The sequence below is a fragment of the Thalassophryne amazonica genome, chromosome 20 (genome assembly GCF_902500255.1).
Source record: "Thalassophryne amazonica chromosome 20, fThaAma1.1, whole genome shotgun sequence".
Classification (NCBI taxonomy): Eukaryota; Metazoa; Chordata; class Actinopteri; order Batrachoidiformes; family Batrachoididae; genus Thalassophryne; species Thalassophryne amazonica.
The window spans coordinates 3,071,257-3,091,817 of NC_047122.1; positions in this window are offsets into that span (position 1 = coordinate 3,071,257).

Genomic DNA, 20,561 nt, shown 5'->3' on the forward strand with positions numbered 1-20,561 from the left:
TATGCTCTCTCCTGCTAGTCCCCGTCAGTACTCTAGCTGCAGCATTCTGAACCAACTGAAGGCTTTTTAGGGAACTTTTAGGACAACCTGATAATAATGAATTACAATAGTCCAGCCTAGAGGAAACAAATGCATGAATTAGTTTTTCAGCATCACTCTGAGACAAGACCTTTCTGATTTTAGAGATATTGCGTAAATGCAAAAAGGCAGTCCTACATATTTGTTTAATATGCGCTTTGAATGACATATCCTGATCAAAAATAACTCCAAGATTTCTCACAGTATTACCAGAGATCAGGGAAATGCCATCCAGAGTAACGATCTGGTTAGACACCATGCTTCTAAGATTTGTGGGGCCAAGTACAATAACTTCAGTTTTATCTGAGTTTAAAAGCAGGAAATTAGAGGTCATCCATGTCTTTATGTCTGTAAGACAATCCTGCAGTTTAGCTAATTGGTGAGTATCCTCTGGCTTCATGGATAGATAAAGCTGGGTATCATCTGCGTAACAATGAAAATTTAAGCAATACCGTCTAATAATACTGCCCAAGGGAAGCATGTATAAAGTGAATAAAATTGGTCCTAGCACAGAACCTTGTGGAACTCCATAATTAACTTTAGTCTGTGAAGAAGATTCCCCATTTACATGAACAAACTGTAATCTATTAGACAAATATGATTCAAACCACCGCAGCGCAATGCCTTTAATACCTATGACATGCTCTAATCTCTGTAATAAAATTTTATGGTCAACAGTATCAAAAGCAGCACTGAGGTCCAACAGAACAAGCACAGAGATAAGTCCACTGTCCGAAGCCATAAGAAGATCATTTGTAACCTTCACTAATGCTGTTTCTGTACTATGATGAATTCTAAAACCTGACTGAAACTCTTCAAATAGACCATTCCTCTGCAGGTGATCAGTTAGCTGTTTTACAACTACCCTCTCAAGAATCTTTGAGAGAAAAGGAAGGTTGGAGATTGGCCTATAATTAGCTAAGATAGCTGGGTCAAGTGATGGCTTTTTAAGTAATGGTTTAATTACTGCCACCTTAAAGGCCTGTGGTACATAACCAACTAACAAAGATAGATTGATCATATTTAAGATTGAAGCATTAAATAATGGTAGGACTTCCTTGAGCAGCCTGGCAGGAATGGGGTCTAATAAGCATGTTGATGGTTTGGATGAAGTAACTAATGAAAATAACTCAGACAGAACAATCGGAGAGAAAGAGTCTAACCAAATACCGGCATCACTGAAAGCAGCCAAAGATAACGATACATCTTTGGGATGGTTATGAGTAATTTTTTCTCTAATAGTCAAAATTTTGTTAGCAAAGAAAGTCATGAAGTCATTACTAGTTAAAGTTAATGGAATACTCAGCTCAATAGAGCTCTGACTCTTTGTCAGCCTGGCTACAGTGCTGAAAAGAAACCTGGGGTTGTTCTTATTTTCTTCAATTAGTGATGAGTAGAAAGATGTCCTAGCTTCACGAAGGGCTTTCTTATAGAGCAACAAACTCTTTTTCCAGGCTAAGTGAAGATCTTCTAAATTAGTGAGACGCCATTTCCTCTCCAACTTACGGGTTATCTGCTTTAAGCTACGAGTTTGTGAGTTATACCACGGAGTCAGACACTTCTGATTTAAAGCTCTCTTTTTCAGAGGAGCTACAGCATCCAAAGTTGTCTTCAATGAGGATGTAAAACTATTGACAAGATACTCTAACTCCCTTACAGAGTTTAGGTAGCTACTCTGCTCTGTGTTGGTATATGACATTAGAGAACATAAAGAAGGAATCATATCCTTAAACCTAGTTACAGCGCTTTCTGAAAGACTTCTAGTGTAATGAAACTTATTCCCCACTGCAGGGTAGTCCATCAGGGTAAATGTAAATGTTATTAAAAAATGATCAGACAAAAGGGAGTTTTCAGGGAATACTGTTAAGTCTTCTATTTCCATACCATAAGTCAGAACAAGATCTAAAATATGATTAAAGTGGTGGGTGGACTCATTTACTTTTTGAGCAAAGCCGATAGAGTCTAATAATAGATTAAATGCAGTGTTGAGGCTGTCATTCTCAGCATCTGTGTGGATGTTAAAGTCGCCCACTATAATTATCTTATCTGAGCTAAGCACTAAGTCAGACAAAAGGTCTGAAAATTCACAGAGAAACTCACAGTAACAACCAGGAGGACGATACATAACACATTACTACTCCAATATCATAAAAAGTAATCCAGGTAATTCAAGACAACTTTTCACAACCGTAAATAAATTGCTAAGACCCCCAAAACATGTGCATGAAATCAATACCAATGAACAGTGTGATGCATTTTTAGATTTTTTTCACATCTAAAATTGATCAAATCCATTGATCTCTCAGCTCCTCTGGTGCCCCCAATTCCACCCCTGGTTCCCCAGTCCCCAACTTCACTAATTTAACTCTCACCACACAGAAACAGGTGGAGGCTCTCATCCGTAAGATGACACCCTCCACCTGTCACCTGGATCCATTTCCCTCATCTCTGATTAAATCCCATGTGGTCTCCTTGAGCCCTCTCCTCACACATATCATAAACCACTCTCTGCAATCCGGCCATCTGCCACAAACCCTTAAAACCGCTTTAATAAAACCTCTGGTAAAAAAAAACGTACCCTCGACCCTGCACTACTTTCAAACTTCCGGCCCATTTCAAATCTTCCATTCCTCTCAAAAATCATAGAAAAAGTTGTTTCCACCCAAATCCATGATCACCTGCAATCTTCCAGCCTCTATGAGAAGTTTCAGTCAGGGTTTCGCTCTGCCCATAGCACTGAGACAGCCCTGGTCAGGGTCACCAATGATTTGCTGGTGGCTTCTGGCCAGGGCTCTCCATCCCTTCTCTTGCTCCTGGACCTCTCGGCCGCCTCTGACACTGTAGACCATACCATCCTTCTTCACCGACTCCAGCATTTCATTGGCCTTTCAGATACAGCACTTCGGTCCTACCTGACTGATGGAGCTGAGTATGTGGCCCTTGGGGAAGGCAGGTCAAGGCCCCACATTGCAACCTGTGAGGTCCTTGGACCGACCTTATTTTCCATCTATATGCTCCCCTTGGGCCACATCATCAGCAGGCATGGAATATCCTTCCACTGCTATGCTGATGATACTCAGCTCTATGTCAGGTTGGACCCCACTTCCTCATCTTCCATTCACACCCTCACTGCCTGCCTGGAGGAGACGAGGACGTGGATGAATGACAATTTTCTCCAGCTAAACAGCACAAAAACTGAAGCCATTCTCATTGGCACTGTTGGGAAAGTGTAGTGACATGGACCCACAACAGGGGGCGTAAATGAACGGACAATGAAAGAGTTGAATATGAACACTTTACTGTTGTGAATGAGCACAACCACAATACAGAGGAATACAGAATTTTGCAAACAGTCAATCCACAAAGGTGACGTGTGGGCAGGCTCGAGGATAGAAGACGTCTGTCCTGAGAAGAACCGGAACCACACGATTTCCTCCGCCACCGAACCTGGAGAATACTGGAGCCGCCAAGTCCTGAGTCCCCAGGTGGCCACCGTCTCCGAATGTCGAATCTGGTACTGCTGGCGAGGAGCAGAAACAATAAGATGTGGGTGTGTGCACATCCAGTAACAACAATGGTGGAGATTCCACCTCCACCTCTCACACACACTCGTGCAGCTCCTGTCTCAAACACTTATCTGGCTGGGGTGTGAAGCGAAGCTGTCGCTGATTACGCCAATCTCCCAGATAAGGCACTCCACAGGAAAACAGCTGTAAAACGAGTTCAGACTAAGACACAGTTAGTTTTAAGGCTGAGAATATTACCTTCACAGGTCGATGATATTTCGGCAACGAGGTGGAGATGACGTCCGGTTTTTATGGAGTGGTATGATGAAGTGTAGATGGGTGACAGCTGTCATGAGATAATGAGTGACAGCTGTCACCCCCGGCTGTGTCCGTGGCGGCAGCGCCCTCTCGTGCCTGAAGCCCGCACTTCAGGCAGGGTGCCCTCTGGTGGTGGGCCAGCAGTACCTCCTCTTCTGGCGGCCCACACAACAGGATCCCCCCCTCAATGGGCGCCTCCTGGCGCCCGACCAGGTTCATCCGGGTGCCGCCGGTAGAAATCGGCCAGGAGGGCCGGGTCCAGGATAAAGCTCCTCTTTACCCAGGAGCGTTCCTCGGGTCCATACCCCTCCCAGTCCACCAAATACTGGAAACCCTGGCCCATTCGACGGACATCCAGGAGCCGGCGCACTGTCCAAGCCGGCTCCCCGTCAATGATCCGGGCAGGAGGCGGCGTCAGACCGGGAGCACAGAGGGGTGAGGTGTGGTGTGATTTCAGTCTGGACACATGGAAAACAGGATGGATCTGTAGTGAAGCTCCAACTCCCAGCTTCACTGCAGGGCTGAGGATCTTGAGGATTTTAAATGGTCCGATGTACCTGTCCTTCAACTTAGGGGAGTCCACTTGGAGGGGGATGTCCTTCGTTGATAACCACACCTCCTGCCCGGGCTGGTATGCAGGGGCCGGGGACCGCCGGCGGTCTGCATGGGTCTTAGCCCTCGTCCGGGCCTTCAACAAGGCAGAACGGGCGGTGCGCCACACCCGATGGCACCTCCGTAGGTGGGCCTGGACCGAGGGCACACCGACCTCTCCCTCCACCATGGGAAACATTGGGGGCTGGTACCCTAGACACACCTCAAATGGGGAGAGGCCGGTGGCAGAAGACACCTGGCTGTTATGTGCATACTCGATCCAGGCCAGATGGTTACTCCAGGCCGTCGGGTGCGCGGATGTCACACAGCGGAGGGTCTGTTCCAACTCTTGGTTGGCCCGTTCTGCCTGCCCGTTCATCTGTGGGTGGTACCCGGACGAGAGGCTCACGGTGGCCCCAGTTCTCTGCAGAAACTCCTCCAGACTTGAGAGGAAAACTGGGGACCACGATCTGAGACTACGTCAGTTGGTATCCCATGCAGACAGACGACGTGGTGGACCAGGAGGTCTGCTGTCTCCTGGGCCGTTGGGAGCTTCGGGAGGGCCATGAAGTGGGCCGCCTTGGAGAATCGGTCCACTATCGTGAGGATGGTGGTGTTGCCCTGGGACGGCGGGAGGTCCGTGACGAAATCCAGGCTGATATGGGACCAGGGCGATGAGGCACAGGAAGCGGCTGGAGAAGTCCTTGGGACCTTTTGTGGTCTGCCTTGCCCCTGGCACAGGTGGTGCAGGCCTGGATATACTCCCGGACGTCGGCCTCATAGACGCCCACCAGAAGTGCTGCCGGACAACTGCCACAGTCCTTCGCACCCCTGGATGACAGGAGAGCTTGGAACCGTGACAGAAATCCAAGACTGCAGCTCTGGCCTCTGGTGGGATGTAAAGTCGGTTCTTCGGCCCAGTTCCGGGATCCGGGCTCCGTGCCAGGGCCTCCCGGACGGTCTTCTCCACGTCCCAGGTGAGGGTGGCCACGATAGTGGACTCCGGAATGATGGGCTCCGGTGGATCCGACAGCTCAGTTTTGACTTCGTCTTCGTGTACCCGGGACAAGGCATCCGATCTCTGGTTCTTGGTCCCGGGGCGATAGGTGATCCGGAAGTCAAAACGTCCGAAGAACAGTGACCAGCGGGCTTGCCTGGGGTTCAGCCGCTTGGCGGTCCTGATATACTCCAGGTTCCGATGGTCAGTGAAAACCGTGAATGGCACAGACGCTCCCTCCAACAGGTGTCTCCACTCCTCAAGAGCCTCTTTCACCGCAAGGAGTTCTCGGTTGCCGACGTCATAGTTCCGTTCAGCCGGGGTCAACCTGCGAGAAAAGTAGGCACACGGGTGAAGAACCTTATCGGTCTCTCCGCTCTGGGATAGCACGGCTCCTATCCCTGAGTCAGAGGCGTCCACTTCAACCACAAACTGGTGGCTAGGGTCAGGCTGCACCAGAACTGGTGCAGACGAGAACCGTCGTTTCAACTCCTTGAACGCGGCTTCGCACCGATCCGACCAGGTGAAGGGGACTTTTGTAGAGGTCAGGGCTATCAGGGGGCTAACTACCTGACTGTAGCCCTTAATGAACCTCCTGTAGAAATTTGCAAAGCCGAAGAACTGTTGCAGCTTCCTACGGCTTGTTGGTTGGGGCCAATCTCTCACCGCCGCAACCTTGGCCGGATCAGGGGCGACGGAGTTGGAGGAGATGATAAACCCCAGGAAGGACAAAGAAGTGCGGTGGAACTCGCACTTCTCGCCCTTCACAAACAGCCGGTTCTCCAACAACCGCTGCAGGACCTGACATACATGCTGGACATGAGTCTCAGGGTCCGGAGAAAAGATGAGTATATCGTCCAGATATACGAAGATGAATCGGTGCAGGAAGTCCCACAAGACGTCATTAACCAAAGCTTGGAACGTCACGGGGGCGTTAGTGAGGCCGAACGGCATGACCAGGTACTCAAAATGACCTAATGGGGTGTTAAATGCCGTCTTCCACTCGTCTCCCTTCCGGACCTGAACCAGGTGATATGCATTCCTAAGATCCAACTTTGTAAAGATTTTGGCTCCATGCAGGGGGGTGAACACGGACTCTAACAAGGGCAACAGGTATCGATTGCGAACCGTAATCTCATTCAGCCCCCTGTAATCAATGCATGGACGGAGTCTGCCATCTTTCTTGCCCACAAAAAGAAACCTGCACCCATCAGGGAGGTGGAATTCCGGATCAGCCCGGCAGCTAATGAGTCCCGGATGTAGGTCTCCATTGATTCGCGCTCAGGTCGTGAGAGGTTGTACAGCCTGCTGGACGGGAACTCCACGCCTGGAATCAAATCAATGGCACAATCGTACGGACGGTGCGGGGGAAGGGTGAGTGCCAGATCCTTGCTGAAGACGTCAGCAAGATCGTGGTACTCAACCGGCACCGCCGTCAGATTGGTAGGGAGTTTGACCTCTTCTTTAGCCTGTAAACCGGGAGGAACCGAGGAACCTAAACACATCCGATGGCAGGTTTCGCTCCACTGAACCACCACCCCAGATGGCCAATCAATCTGGGGATTGTGTTTCAGCATTCACGGGAAGCCCAAAATCACTCGGGAGGTAGAAGGAGTCACAAAAAACTTGATCTCCTCCCGATGATTTCCAGACACCACCAGAGTTACAGGTTGTGTCTTGTGCGTGATTAAAGGGAGAAGGGTGCCATCTAGTGCCCGCACCTGCAATGGCAAAGGGAGCGCCACCAGAGGGAGCCCTACCTCCCTAGCCCATCTGCTGTCTAGCAGATTCCCTTCTGACCCCGTGTCCACCAGTGCTGGGGCTTGAAGGGTTAAATCCCCGCTCAGGATTGTAACTGGGAGTCGTGTGGAAATATGTGTGTGTCCCACGTGAATGTCTTGGCCCACCCTAAGCCCAGTTTCTAGGGGCGGGTGTTGGTGTTTAAACCGCTTGGGGCAGTCTCTCTGCTGGTGCTCACTCGAGCCGCAGACAAAGCACTCCCCGCGGGCCAGCCTCCTCTGTCTGTTAAATGTGGCCCTGCTCATGTCCATAGCTTCGTCAGCAGGGGGAGCTGTTGCCACACAGAGCGCTGAGGCTGTGGAGCGTGGGGAGGGCGGAACCTTTTCGGACCCGGAAGGGAGAGGGACAGCGCGTGCCCGGCCGCGTCCTTCGTCTCGCTCCCGACGGCGTTCCTCCAACCGATTGTCTAACCGTATAACGAGATCAATAAGCCCATCTAAATCCCGCGGTTCTTCCTTCGCTACCAGGTGCTCCTTCAGGACCGACGACAGTCCGTTTATGAAGGCGGCGCGGAGCGCAACATTATTCCAGCCAGACCTCGCAGCCGCGATGCGGAAGTCGACTGCATATTCGGCTGTGCTCCGGCGCCCCTGTCTCATTGACAGCAGCACAGTTGAAGCAGTCTCTCCTCTGTTAGGGTGATCAAAAACTGTTCTTAACTCCCTCACAAACCCAGTATAAATGGTAAGGAGCTGTGACTTTTGCTCCAAAAGCGCTGTAGCCCAAGCGCGTGCCTCACCACGAAGCAAGTTAATTACATAAGCCACCTTACTGGCGTCAGACGCATACATTACGGGTCGTTGTGCAAAGATGAGTGAACACTGCATAAGGAAGTCCGCGCACATCTCCACACAACCCCCGTACGGCTCTGGGGGACTTATGTATGCTTCAGGGGATGGTGGGGGGGGGTCGTTGAACGACCAGTGGAACGTCTTTATTCTGCACTGGGTCAGCAGGAGGAGGAGCTGCAGCAGCGTCCTGAGCACGCGCTTCCACCTGTGCGGTGAGAGCCTCCATCCTGCGATTAAGGATGACGTTTTGCTCGGTCATCAGATCCAACCGAGCGGTAAAGGCGGTGAGGATTTGCTGCAACTCACCAATCACGCCTCCTGCAGACGCCTGTGCACCCTGCTCTTCCATTGGCTGTTCAACAGATGGGTGACGCCCCTCGGGATCCATGACATTGGCCGAGATATCCTGTTGGGAAAGTGTAGTGACACGGACCCACAACAGGGGGCATAAATGAACGGACAATGAAAGAGTCGAATATGAACACTTTACTGTTGTGAATGAGCACAACCACAATACAGAGGAATACAGAATTTTGCAAACAGTAAATCCACAAAGGTGATGTGTGGGCAGGCTCGAGGATAGAAGACGTCTGTCCTGAGAAGAACCGGAACCACACGATTTCCTCCGCCACCGAACCTGGAGAATACTGGAGCCGCCAAGTCCCGAGTCCCCAGGTGGCCACCGTCTCCGAATGTCGGATCTGGTACTGCTGGCGAGGAGCAGAAACAATAAGATGTGGGTGTGTGCACACCCAGTAACAACAATGGTGGAGATTCCACCTCCACCTCTCACACACACTCGTGCAGCTCCTGTCTCAAACACTTATCTGGCTGGGGTGTGAAGCGAAGCCGTCGCTGATTACGCCAATCTCCCAAATAAGGCACTCCACAGGAAGCAGCTGTAAAACGAGTTCAGACTAAGACACAGTTAGTTTTAAGGCTGAGAATATTACCTTCACAGGTCGATGATATCTCGGCAATGAGGTGGAGATGACGTCCGGTTTTTATGGAGTGGTATGATGAAGTGTAGATGGGTGACAGCTGTCATGAGATAATGAGTGACAGCTGTCACCCCCAGCTGTGTCCGTGGCGGCAGCGCCCTCTCGTGCCTGAAGCCCGCACTTCAGGCAGGGCGCCCTCTGCTGGTGGGCCAGCAGTACCTCCTCTTCTGGCGGCCCACACAACAGGCACCCCACATCAACTGAAATCATCCCCCCTCAAAGTATTTTCATTTTCTGGCCACAACATTCCATTATCAACATCTGTTACAAACTTGGGAGTCCGTTTTGACCCCAGCCTTTCATTTGACATCCATATCCAGCATATCTGTAAGACAGCATTCTTTCATCTCAGGAACATCTTCAAACTCCACCCCTCCCTGTCGTTGTCTGATGCTGAGAGGCTGGTCCACGCCTTTGTCTCCTCCAGGCTGGACTATTGTAATGCACTCCTCATCGGGATCTCTGGCAGAAATTTACAACGTATCTAGTCCATTCAAAACTGTGCTGCCAGGGTCTTTATGGGGGTGCCCAAAACTCAACACATTACTCCCATCCTTAACAAACTTCATTGGCTTCCTGTTAGGTTCAGGGTGGAATATAAGATCTGCCTCCTCACCTATCAGTGTGTCTACGGCGGTGCACCAGTGTACCTCAAAGAACTTCTGTCCCCCCATGAGCCCATGAGACTCCTCCGCTCAAACAACAGTCACCTCCTCCAGGTCCCCAAAACCAAGCTCCACACAATGGGGGACAGAGCCTTTCAGGCAGCAGCACGCCTGTGGAATGCCCTGCCCATCCACCTGAGGGCGCATAGATTGAGTATGTATTGTGTATGTATTGAGTATGTATGGAGTATTTAAGGTGGATGTCATCCGCAGCCAAAATTTTGTGCAGCTCAGAAATCCTGGCAACGGAAAAACATGCCTCTGTGGATAATTACGGACATGTGCAGATCTCGGCCGACTTATACAAGCATGTTTCACGCATATTGCGGATGTTAAGCGACTATGAACCAATTTTGTGCGCAATCCATACGCAAATCCTCCTAAACGCCAGTGGGACAGGGCGCTAAGCTTCCCTAAAAGACCCAGAATTTAGGTAAAGTTGAGGCTACGGCATGCTCTGTTTCGTAATAAAATGAATTAAAAGAGTAAAAAGGATAGAACTATACTATGCCAGCATGCTAGCCATACGAAAGGGAAAATAAGTGCGTCTTAAGTCTGGACTTGAAAGTCTCCACAGATTCTGTTTTATTCATGCAGGGAGAACATTCCACAGAATAGGAGCACAATAAGAGAAAGCTTTATGACCTGCAGACTTCTTATTCACCCTAGGGACACAAAGTAGTCCTGCACCCTTAGAACGCAGAGCCCGGGCGGGTACGTAGGGTTTAATTAGGTCAGCTAGGTAGGGAGGTGCCAGTCCATGAACAATTTTATAAACTAGAAGCAGAATCTGATCTGATCAAAATCTGAACTCACTGGGACAGGAAGCCAGTGAAGGGATGCCAAAATGGGTGTAATGTGGTCAAACTTCGCTTCGTGTCAAAACTCTGAAAAAACTTTGAACCAATTGGAGAGCCCTAATGCTGGACTTCAGTAAATTAGAAAATAGAACATTGTAGTAGTCCAATCTAGAAGAGATAAATGCATGGATCAGGGTCTCAGCATCAGCCATAGACAGGATGGGATGACTTTTCACTATATTTCGCAGGTGGAAGAAAGCAGTCCTTGTAATATTTCTAATGTGGAGGTCAAAGGACAATGTAGGATCAAAAATTACCCCAAGGTTCCTCACTTTGTCAGTGTGATGTATGACACATGAGCCCAGTGGTGGGCACACTTCCGATAATCCGATAACAGATAATTATCGAAGATAATGTTTTCATTATCGGATTATCTTTTTAGATAAATTTAAAAACCATCATCGGACTAATTATCTTCTGATGAATTACCGTCCGATAACTTTTAGACAGATAAACACTAAACTAAGCTGAACAGTGAAAAACATTTTTAAAACTGTTGAGACCTAACTGTTAAACGTTTTCTCATAGACATGTTGTTCTATCCTCTGCAATCAGAAACCACTCTATCATCTGTAAACAAAGGAGAACTGGTGACCAAAAAAAAGTCATTTCTTTTAACACCATACTAATATAATCGCAATGTCACCAAGTCATCCAGAGGCATACATGTTTAACTTATGGTTCAAATTTTAACCACTCATTTTAGACAAGTTATTTAAAATTATTGTCATGTCTGAAGTTTATAAAGTGAAAAGATCAGATATATGTTTTCGTTTTAAAGTAATGTGCTAATTTTTAAGGTTTTGTGAGCACATGCTGTGCCAGGCAGCAATGCATTATGGGTAGGCATAAGGTAATCTCAGACGTTCACGACAGGACAAATGCATTTCAGACACGCTGTTCAGGGTCCACAGATAACAGCATTAAACTCTAGTGCCTAAAACTCTCGTGAATATATTCTCTGGGTTTATAGACGTTAGTGTATTTGCGTTTGTTAAATTCCACGGCATCTTAAATGTAGCAGACCACGGATTATCTGGAATTTTGTTTGACATTTTTTCAAGGCCGTTAACTTTATATTCTAAAACTACGGTTAGAAGTAATTCCGACTCCTTATCGGTTCCACACGAACGAGGTGGCCATGTTTTTAGTTTTTTGTGGAAGTGACGACAAGAGAATAAGACTCCTGATTGGATAGAATTTTAAACAGTACCGCCACCCAAAGGTTTGGCCAGGACTAATTACAAACACATTTATATGGTTCGATGTGGATGGATTTTTTTTTAAACGACGTAGTGTGGATTAAGTTTTTTCCCCAAACTGAAAGTGTAAGATATTCGGTTTTACAAATACCCGACAACCTGTGTACATGGCCTTATGTCTGTGAAAGGCACTATATAAATAAATTACTTACTTACTTACTAATACTGAGTGCACGTTTTACAACATCATAAAAGTTTTAAAACATGCAATTGCGATGACACTTCCAGGGCTCTGTAAAAATGCCTGTTTTTACAAATAAAAATGGAATATTTTACAAAAGCACATTTATCTTTAAACCAACACACTAACACATTAACGTGTTGGTTTACATAATGGATTACTGAACCAATCACTGTTTAGCACTTTTACCCAGAATGCTTTGCGGTCATGTGTTTGTTACAAAACCTCAGAATTAGTGCCTTATTCACATTAAAAGATATATGTTATATTTTAACTTTGTACAAATTACAGAATTGACATTAATGGAGTTATTCTATCAGTATTTTCAAAAACCATAAGTTAGTATGGCTTTATTTTCAAGACCTCCGCCTGACCGGAGTGTTGAAATTGATAGGGAGTTGGCCTTATGGCTGCTCTCGGTGTGCCTCTGTGGTGGAGTGCTATTGTAAACAAGAGCTTCCAGCAGGAGCAGAATGTTTGAAAGAAAAATGATTATGATTAAGTAAAGAGTTGATTTTGTGGGTACTCTAAGGATTTGTCTGTGCTGTTTCCTGCAGGGGGCAGCATGGTCAAACATTCTTGCTTATTCTTTAGGTCTTTTAACCGCTTTTGATGTTTTCAAAAGCGATCGTGTTAAAAATCAATTTCAGCTGTTTAGTAACTGCAAATATCCCAGAGACAACACCGAAATTTATCGGTTATCGATATCTGTAACTTCCTATACATTTTTGGGTGGTTTATTGGTTTATCTTATCAAAGATAACTTTTCAGTTATCTTATTATCTGTTAACGAAGTTAATTTTTTGGTTATCTGTGCCCACCACTGCATGAGCCTAGGCTGAGCATTAACTGGTCAAATTGATGCCGATGTCTCACTGGACCAACAACCATCATTTCAGTCTTATCAGAGTTTAAAAGTAGAAAGTTTTTAGACATCCAACTTCTCACTGCTGCAAGGCAATCTTCTAAGGATTTTATGTGAATGAGATTACCAGCAGTTATCGGCATGTATAACTGATATCATCTGCACAGCAGTGAAAGGTAATCCCAAAACGCTGCAATATGTGCCCAAGGGGTGCTATATAAAAGGAGAAAACAGGGGAGCCAAGACAGGACTCCTGTGGAACCCCAAATTTCATGTCACTAAGGTAGAGGTAGTGTTACTGTACAAAACTCAGTGAGGACGATTGGTCAAGTATGGCGTCAACCATGCGAGGGCACTCTCCAGTAATCCCAAATGATTTTCCAGCCTATCAAGTAGAATATGATGATCCACGGTATCAAATGCAGCAAAGAGATCTAACAGCACCAGAACCATAGTGGTGTCTGAATCCATTGCAAGCAGAAGATCATTCACCACTTTAGTGAGAGACCGTCTTTTCTAAAAGCAGACTGCTGCGGCTTTAAAGAGATTATTCTCAGTAAGATAGTCCACGAGCTGCAGTGACACCACTTTTTCCCAGAATTTTAGAGCAAAATGATAGATTTGATATCAGCTGATAGTTTTTCAATACACTAGGGTCAAAATTAGGTTTCTTAAGTAATGGTTTAATCACTGCAGATTTGAAACATTTAGGAACAGATCCAGAAGCTAAAGAAAGATTAATAATTTCCAGCACAGTCGGCCCAAGAGTGGGCCACAGGTCCTTAAACAGTTTTGTTGGTATAGGATCAAATAAGCAGGTTGTGCTTTTTGTAGACGTTACGAGTTTTGTCAGCATGACTAGTGAGATACTATCAAATTCTCATCCACTCAATAGCAGGGTGTAGTGGGCTGGTTAAGGCATGCTGGGATATGTTTAACATAATTTCTTCTATTTTCTTCTCAAAATAATCCAGGAAATCTTGTGCTGTAAAAGGAGAGCGAATTACAGGTGGTTGTCTATGAATAAGTGTTGCCACCGTGTCGAACAAGACTTTGAGTTATGCTTGTTTTTGTTGATCAAATCAGAGTAATAGGTCTGCTTTGTAGCCAGTAGTGCATGCTTATAGTCAACAATAGCATCATGCGACGCAAGGTGGAATACTTCTAATTTTGAACAACGCCATTTCCATTCTAGACCTCTAGCCTTATGCATGAGGTCATGCAAGTAATCACTGAACCAAGGTGACTGTGTTTTGGGGGAGTGCGGTTTTAACAAAGGTGTAGCAATCATGTCGAGTGTAGTTTTGAGCACTGAGTTTTAAACTATCCACAAGTCTGTCTACTGATTGGGTATTTGCCCAATGTGAATCTAAGACATCAGGCAGTCTAGCTTCAAGTTCAGTCTTAGTTGAGGTGTTGATGCATCACCGTAATGATATATAAGGTTGTTGTTCCACTAAACACGGCAGCGGAACTGTAAACTTAATAAGTGAGTGATCAGAGAACACTGATGTAAGAGGCATGATGTCAATATTCGAGACAGCAATACCACATTTGAGAACACAAATCCAGGTATTTCCACTAATGTGCGTCGAGTCACGAATGATTTCCGAAATCCTCACACATCCCACAATTTCCATGAATGATTTGCAGAGGGATCAGAAGGCTTATTTATTATGAATGTAAAGTCACCAATGATCAGAATGTTATCTGCACTCGTTGACAGTTAGAGATGAACGCAGCAAATTCATCTAAGAATTCAGAATATGGGCCAGGAGGCCTATATACAGTGACAAAGTAATATGGGCTGATTTTTATTCTGGTGCTCTTGGCAATACGTAGCATCGTGGGCAGAGTGGAGAATGAGATGCTCAAATAAGTTATATTTGTGACTCCCAAGGGCTAATAAGCTAAACCTAGATTTATAAATAAGAGCAACACCCCTTGCTTCACATCACAAGGGACATGACTAAATGTATATGCTGGTAGACAGGCCTCATTTAGTAGGTGGAGGCCATCTGGCATCAGCAAACACAGCGCCCACAACGAAGTCCAGTTATTATAAAGACTAAAGCCTTGCTGTCTACAAAATTGCACTGGCCACCTATTTAGCGACGTCAGCCTGCCCAACACCTCATCATTACCCTGGAGGGGAGGGGACAAGAGACTATTAATAGATGCCCAACATATCTTTCTGGCAAAAGATCCATTTTTCTGCCAAAAGGTCCATAGGTCTCTATGTCCATTTTTGTGACCTTTGAGTGATTCATCCTGACATCATTGGTGCCGACGTGACTACTATGTGACTATATCTAATGTCATGTTCCTTAGACTGTCTTCCATTATGCAGCGCCAGCACCCTAAGATGGGATGCAATGTTGAGAGCTCTGGCCCCAGGAATACATTTAACATCAGCCGGTGTCTGTAACCTGACTTTGCGGATGACAGAATACCCTATCACTAATGTCCGGCGTTTGGCCTGGAGATAGGAGTGAAAGTCTCTCGTGGGCTCAGAGAATTGAACTTGAACTTATTTATTTGGCACACAACTCGTCAATAACAAAAACTGATACACAAGACAATTCCACAGTGACATGTGTGGCCAAAAAGGGGGTGAGCAGAAGCAAAGCTATAAATGCCCACCCCCTATATTTATATATATATACATACACTCAACAAAAATATAAATGCAACACTTTTGGTTTTGCTCCCATTTTATATGAGATGAACTCAAAGATCTAAAAACTTTTTCCACATACACAATATCACTATTTCCCTCAAATATTGTTCACAAAGCAGTCTAAATCTGTGATAGTGAGCACTTCTCCTTTGCTGAGATAATCCATCCCACCTCACAGGTGTGCCATATCAAGATGCTGATTAGACACCATGATTAGTGCACAGGTGTGCCTTAGGACTGCCCACAATAAAGGCCACTCTGAAAGGTGCAGTTTTGTTTTATTGGGGGGGGATACCAGTCAGTATCTGGTGTGACCACCATTTGCCTCATGCAGTGCAACACATCTCCTTCACATAGAGTTGATCAGGTTGTCAATTGTGGCCTGTGGAATGTTGGTCCACTCCTCTTCAATGGCTGTGTGAAGTTGCTGGATATTGGCAGGAACTGGTACACGCTGTCGTATACGGCGGTCCAGAGCATCCCAAACATGCTCAATGGGTGACATGTCCGGTGAGTATGCCGGCCATGCAAGAACTGGGACATTTTCAGCTTCCAAGAATTGTGTACAGATCCTTGCAACATGGGGCCGTGCATTATCCTGCTGCAACATGAGGTGATGTTCTTGGATGTATGGCACACACAATGGGCCTCAGGATCTCGTCACGGTATCTCTGTGCATTCAAATGCCATCAATAAAATGCACCTGTGTTCTTCTTCCATAACAGACGCCTGCCCATACCATAACCCCACCACCACCATGGGCCACTCGATCAACAACACTGACATCAGAAAACCGCTCACCCACACGACGCCACACCGCTGTCTGCCATCTGTCCTGGACAGTGTGAACCGGGATTCATCCGTGAAGAGAACACCTCTCCAACGGCCAAATGCCAGCGAATGTGAGCATTTGCCCACTCAAGTCGGTTATGACGATGAACTGGAGTCAGGTCGAGACCCCGATGAGGACGACGAGCATGCAGATGAGCTTCCCTGAGACGGTTCTGACAGTTGTGTAGAAATTCTTTGGTTATGCAAACCGATTGTTTCAGCAGCTGTCTGAGTGGCTGGTCTCAGACGATCTTCAATCAATCAATCAATCAACTTTTTTCTTGTATAGCGCCAAATCACAACAAACAGTTGCCCCAAGGCGCTCCACATTGCAAGGCAAGGCCATACAATAATTATGAAACACAGTCTACGTCTAAAGCAACATAACCAGGGATGGTCCAGGGTCACCCGATCCAGCCCTAACTATAAGCCTTAGCGAAAAGGAAAGTTTTAAGCCTAATCTTAAAAGTAGAGAGGGTATCTGTCTCCCTGATCTGAATTGGGAGCTGGTTCCACAGAGAGGAGCCTGAAAGCTGAAGGCTCTGCCTCCCATTCTACTCTTACAAACCCTAGGAACTACAAGTAAGCCCGCAGTCTGAGAGCGAAGCGCTCTAATGGGGTAATATGGTACTATGAGGTCCCTAAGATAAGATGGGACCTGATTATTCAAAACCTTATAAGTAAGAAGAAGAATTTTAAATTCTATTCTAGCATTAACAGGAAGGCCAATGAAGGGAGGCCAACACGGGTGAGATATGCTCTCTCCTGCTAGTCCCCGTCAGTACTCTAGCTGCAGCATTCTGAACCAACTGAAGGCTTTTTAGGGAACTTTTAGGACAACCTGATAATAATGAATTACAATAGTCCAGCCTAGAGGAAACAAATGCATGAATTAGTTTTTCAGCATCACTCTGAGACAAGACCTTTCTGATTTTAGAGATATTGCGTAAATGCAAAAAGGCAGTCCTACATATTTGTTTAATATGCGCTTTGAATGACATATCCTGATCAAAAATAACTCCAAGATTTCTCACAGTATTACCAGAGATCAGGGAAATGCCATCCAGAGTAACGATCTGGTTAGACACCATGCTTCTAAGATTTGTGGGGCCAAGTACAATAACTTCAGTTTTATCTGAGTTTAAAAGCAGGAAATTAGAGGTCATCCATGTCTTTATGTCTGTAAGACAATCCTGCAGTTTAGCTAATTGGTGAGTATCCTCTGGCTTCATGGATAGATAAAGCTGGGTATCATCTGCGTAACAATGAAAATTTAAGCAATACCGTCTAATAATACTGCCCAAGGGAAGCATGTATAAAGTGAATAAAATTGGTCCTAGCACAGAACCTTGTGGAACTCCATAATTAACTTTAGTCTGTGAAGAAGATTCCCCATTTACATGAACAAACTGTAATCTATTAGACAAATATGATTCAAACCACCGCAGCGCAATGCCTTTAATACCTATGACATGCTCTAATCTCTGTAATAAAATTTTATGGTCAACAGTATCAAAAGCAGCACTGAGGTCCAACAGAACAAGCACAGAGATAAGTCCACTGTCCGAAAGCCATAAGAAGATCATTTGTAACCTTCACTAATGCTGTTTCTGTACTATGATGAATTCTAAAACCTGACTGAAACTCTTCAAATAGACCATTCCTCTGCAGGTGATCAGTTAGCTGTTTTACAACTACCCTCTCAAGAATCTTTGAGAGAAAAGGAAGGTTGGAGATTGGCCTATAATTAGCTAAGATAGCTGGGTCAAGTGATGGCTTTTTAAGTAATGGTTTAATTACTGCCACCTTAAAGGCCTGTGGTACATAACCAACTAACAAAGATAGATTGATCATATTTAAGATTGAAGCATTAAATAATGGTAGGACTTCCTTGAGCAGCCTGGCAGGAATGGGGTCTAATAAGCATGTTGATGGTTTGGATGAAGTAACTAATGAAAATAACTCAGACAGAACAATCGGAGAGAAAGAGTCTAACCAAATACCGGCATCACTGAAAGCAGCCAAAGATAACGATACATCTTTGGGATGGTTATGAGTAATTTTTTCTCTAATAGTCAAAATTTTGTTAGCAAAGAAAGTCATGAAGTCATTACTAGTTAAAGTTAATGGAATACTCAGCTCAATAGAGCTCTGACTCTTTGTCAGCCTGGCTACAGTGCTGAAAAGAAACCTGGGGTTGTTCTTATTTTCTTCAATTAGTGATGAGTAGAAAGATGTCCTAGCTTCACGAAGGGCTTTCTTATAGAGCAACAAACTCTTTTTCCAGGCTAAGTGAAGATCTTCTAAATTAGTGAGACGCCATTTCCTCTCCAACTTACGGGTTATCTGCTTTAAGCTACGAGTTTGTGAGTTATACCACGGAGTCAGACACTTCTGATTTAAAGCTCTCTTTTTCAGAGGAGCTACAGCATCCAAAGTTGTCTTCAATGAGGATGTAAAACTATTGACAAGATACTCTAACTCCCTTACAGAGTTTAGGTAGCTACTCTGCTCTGTGTTGGTATATGACATTAGAGAACATAAAGAAGGAATCATATCCTTAAACCTAGTTACAGCGCTTTCTGAAAGACTTCTAGTGTAATGAAACTTATTCCCCACTGCAGGGTAGTCCATCAGGGTAAATGTAAATGTTATTAAAAAATGATCAGACAAAAGGGAGTTTCAGGGAATACTGTTAAGTCTTCTATTTCCATACCATAAGTCAGAACAAGATCTAAATATGATTAAAGTGGTGGGTGGACTCATTTACTTTTTGAGCAAAGCCGATAGAGTCTAATAATAGATTAAATGCAGTGTTGAGGCTGTCATTCTCAGCATCTGTGTGGATGTTAAAGTCGCCCACTATAATTATCTTATCTGAGCTAAGCACTAAGTCAGACAAAAGTTCTGAAAATTCACAGAGAAACTCACAGTAACAACCAGGAGGACGATACATAACACATTACTACTCCAATATCATAAAAAGTAATCCAGGTAATTCAAGACAACTTTTCACAACCGTAAATAATTGCTAAGACCCCCAAAACATGTGCATGAAATCAATACCAATGAACAGTGTGATGCATTTTTAGATTTTTTTCACATCTAAAATTGATCAAATCCATTGATCTCTCAGCTCCTCTGGTGCCCCCAATTCCACCCCTGGTTCCCCAGTCCCCAACTTCACTAATTTAACTCTCACCACACAGAAACAGGTGGAGGCTCTCATCCGTAAGATGACACCCTCCACCTGTCACCTGGATCCATTTCCCTCATCTCTGATTAAATCCCATGTGGTCTCCTTGAGCCCTCTCCTCACACATATCATAAACCACTCTCTGCAATCCGGCCATCTGCCACAAACCCTTAAAACCGCTTTAATAAAACCTCTGGTAAAAAAAAACGTACCCTCGACCCTGCACTACTTTCAAACTTCCGGCCCATTTCAAATCTTCCATTCCTCTCAAAAATCATAGAAAAAGTTGTTTCCACCCAAATCCATGATCACCTGCAATCTTCCAGCCTCTATGAGAAGTTTCAGTCAGGGTTCGCTCTGCCCATAGCACTGAGACAGCCCTGGTCAGGGTCACCAATGATTTGCTGGTGGCTTCTGGCCAGGGCTCTCCATCCCTTCTCTTGCTCCTGGACCTCTCGGCCGCCTCTGACACTGTAGACCATACCATCCTTCTTCACCGACTCCAGCATTTCATTGGCCTTTCAGATACAGCACTTCGGTCCTACCTGACTGATGGAGCTGAGTATGTGGCCCTTGGGGAAGGCAGGTCAAGGCCCCACATTGCAACCTGTGAGGTCCTTGGACCGACCTTATTTTCCATCTATATGCTCCCCTTGGGCCACATCATCAGCAGGCATGGAATATCCTTCCACTGCTATGCTGATGATACTCAGCTCTATGTCAGGTTGGACCCCACTTCCTCATCTTCCATTCACACCCTCACTGCCTGCCTGGAGGAGACGAGGACGTGGATGAATGACAATTTTCTCCAGCTAAACAGCACAAAAACTGAAGCCATTCTCATTGGCACTGTTGGGAAAGTGTAGTGACATGGACCCACAACAGGGGGCGTAAATGAACGGACAATGAAAGAGTTGAATATGAACACTTTACTGTTGT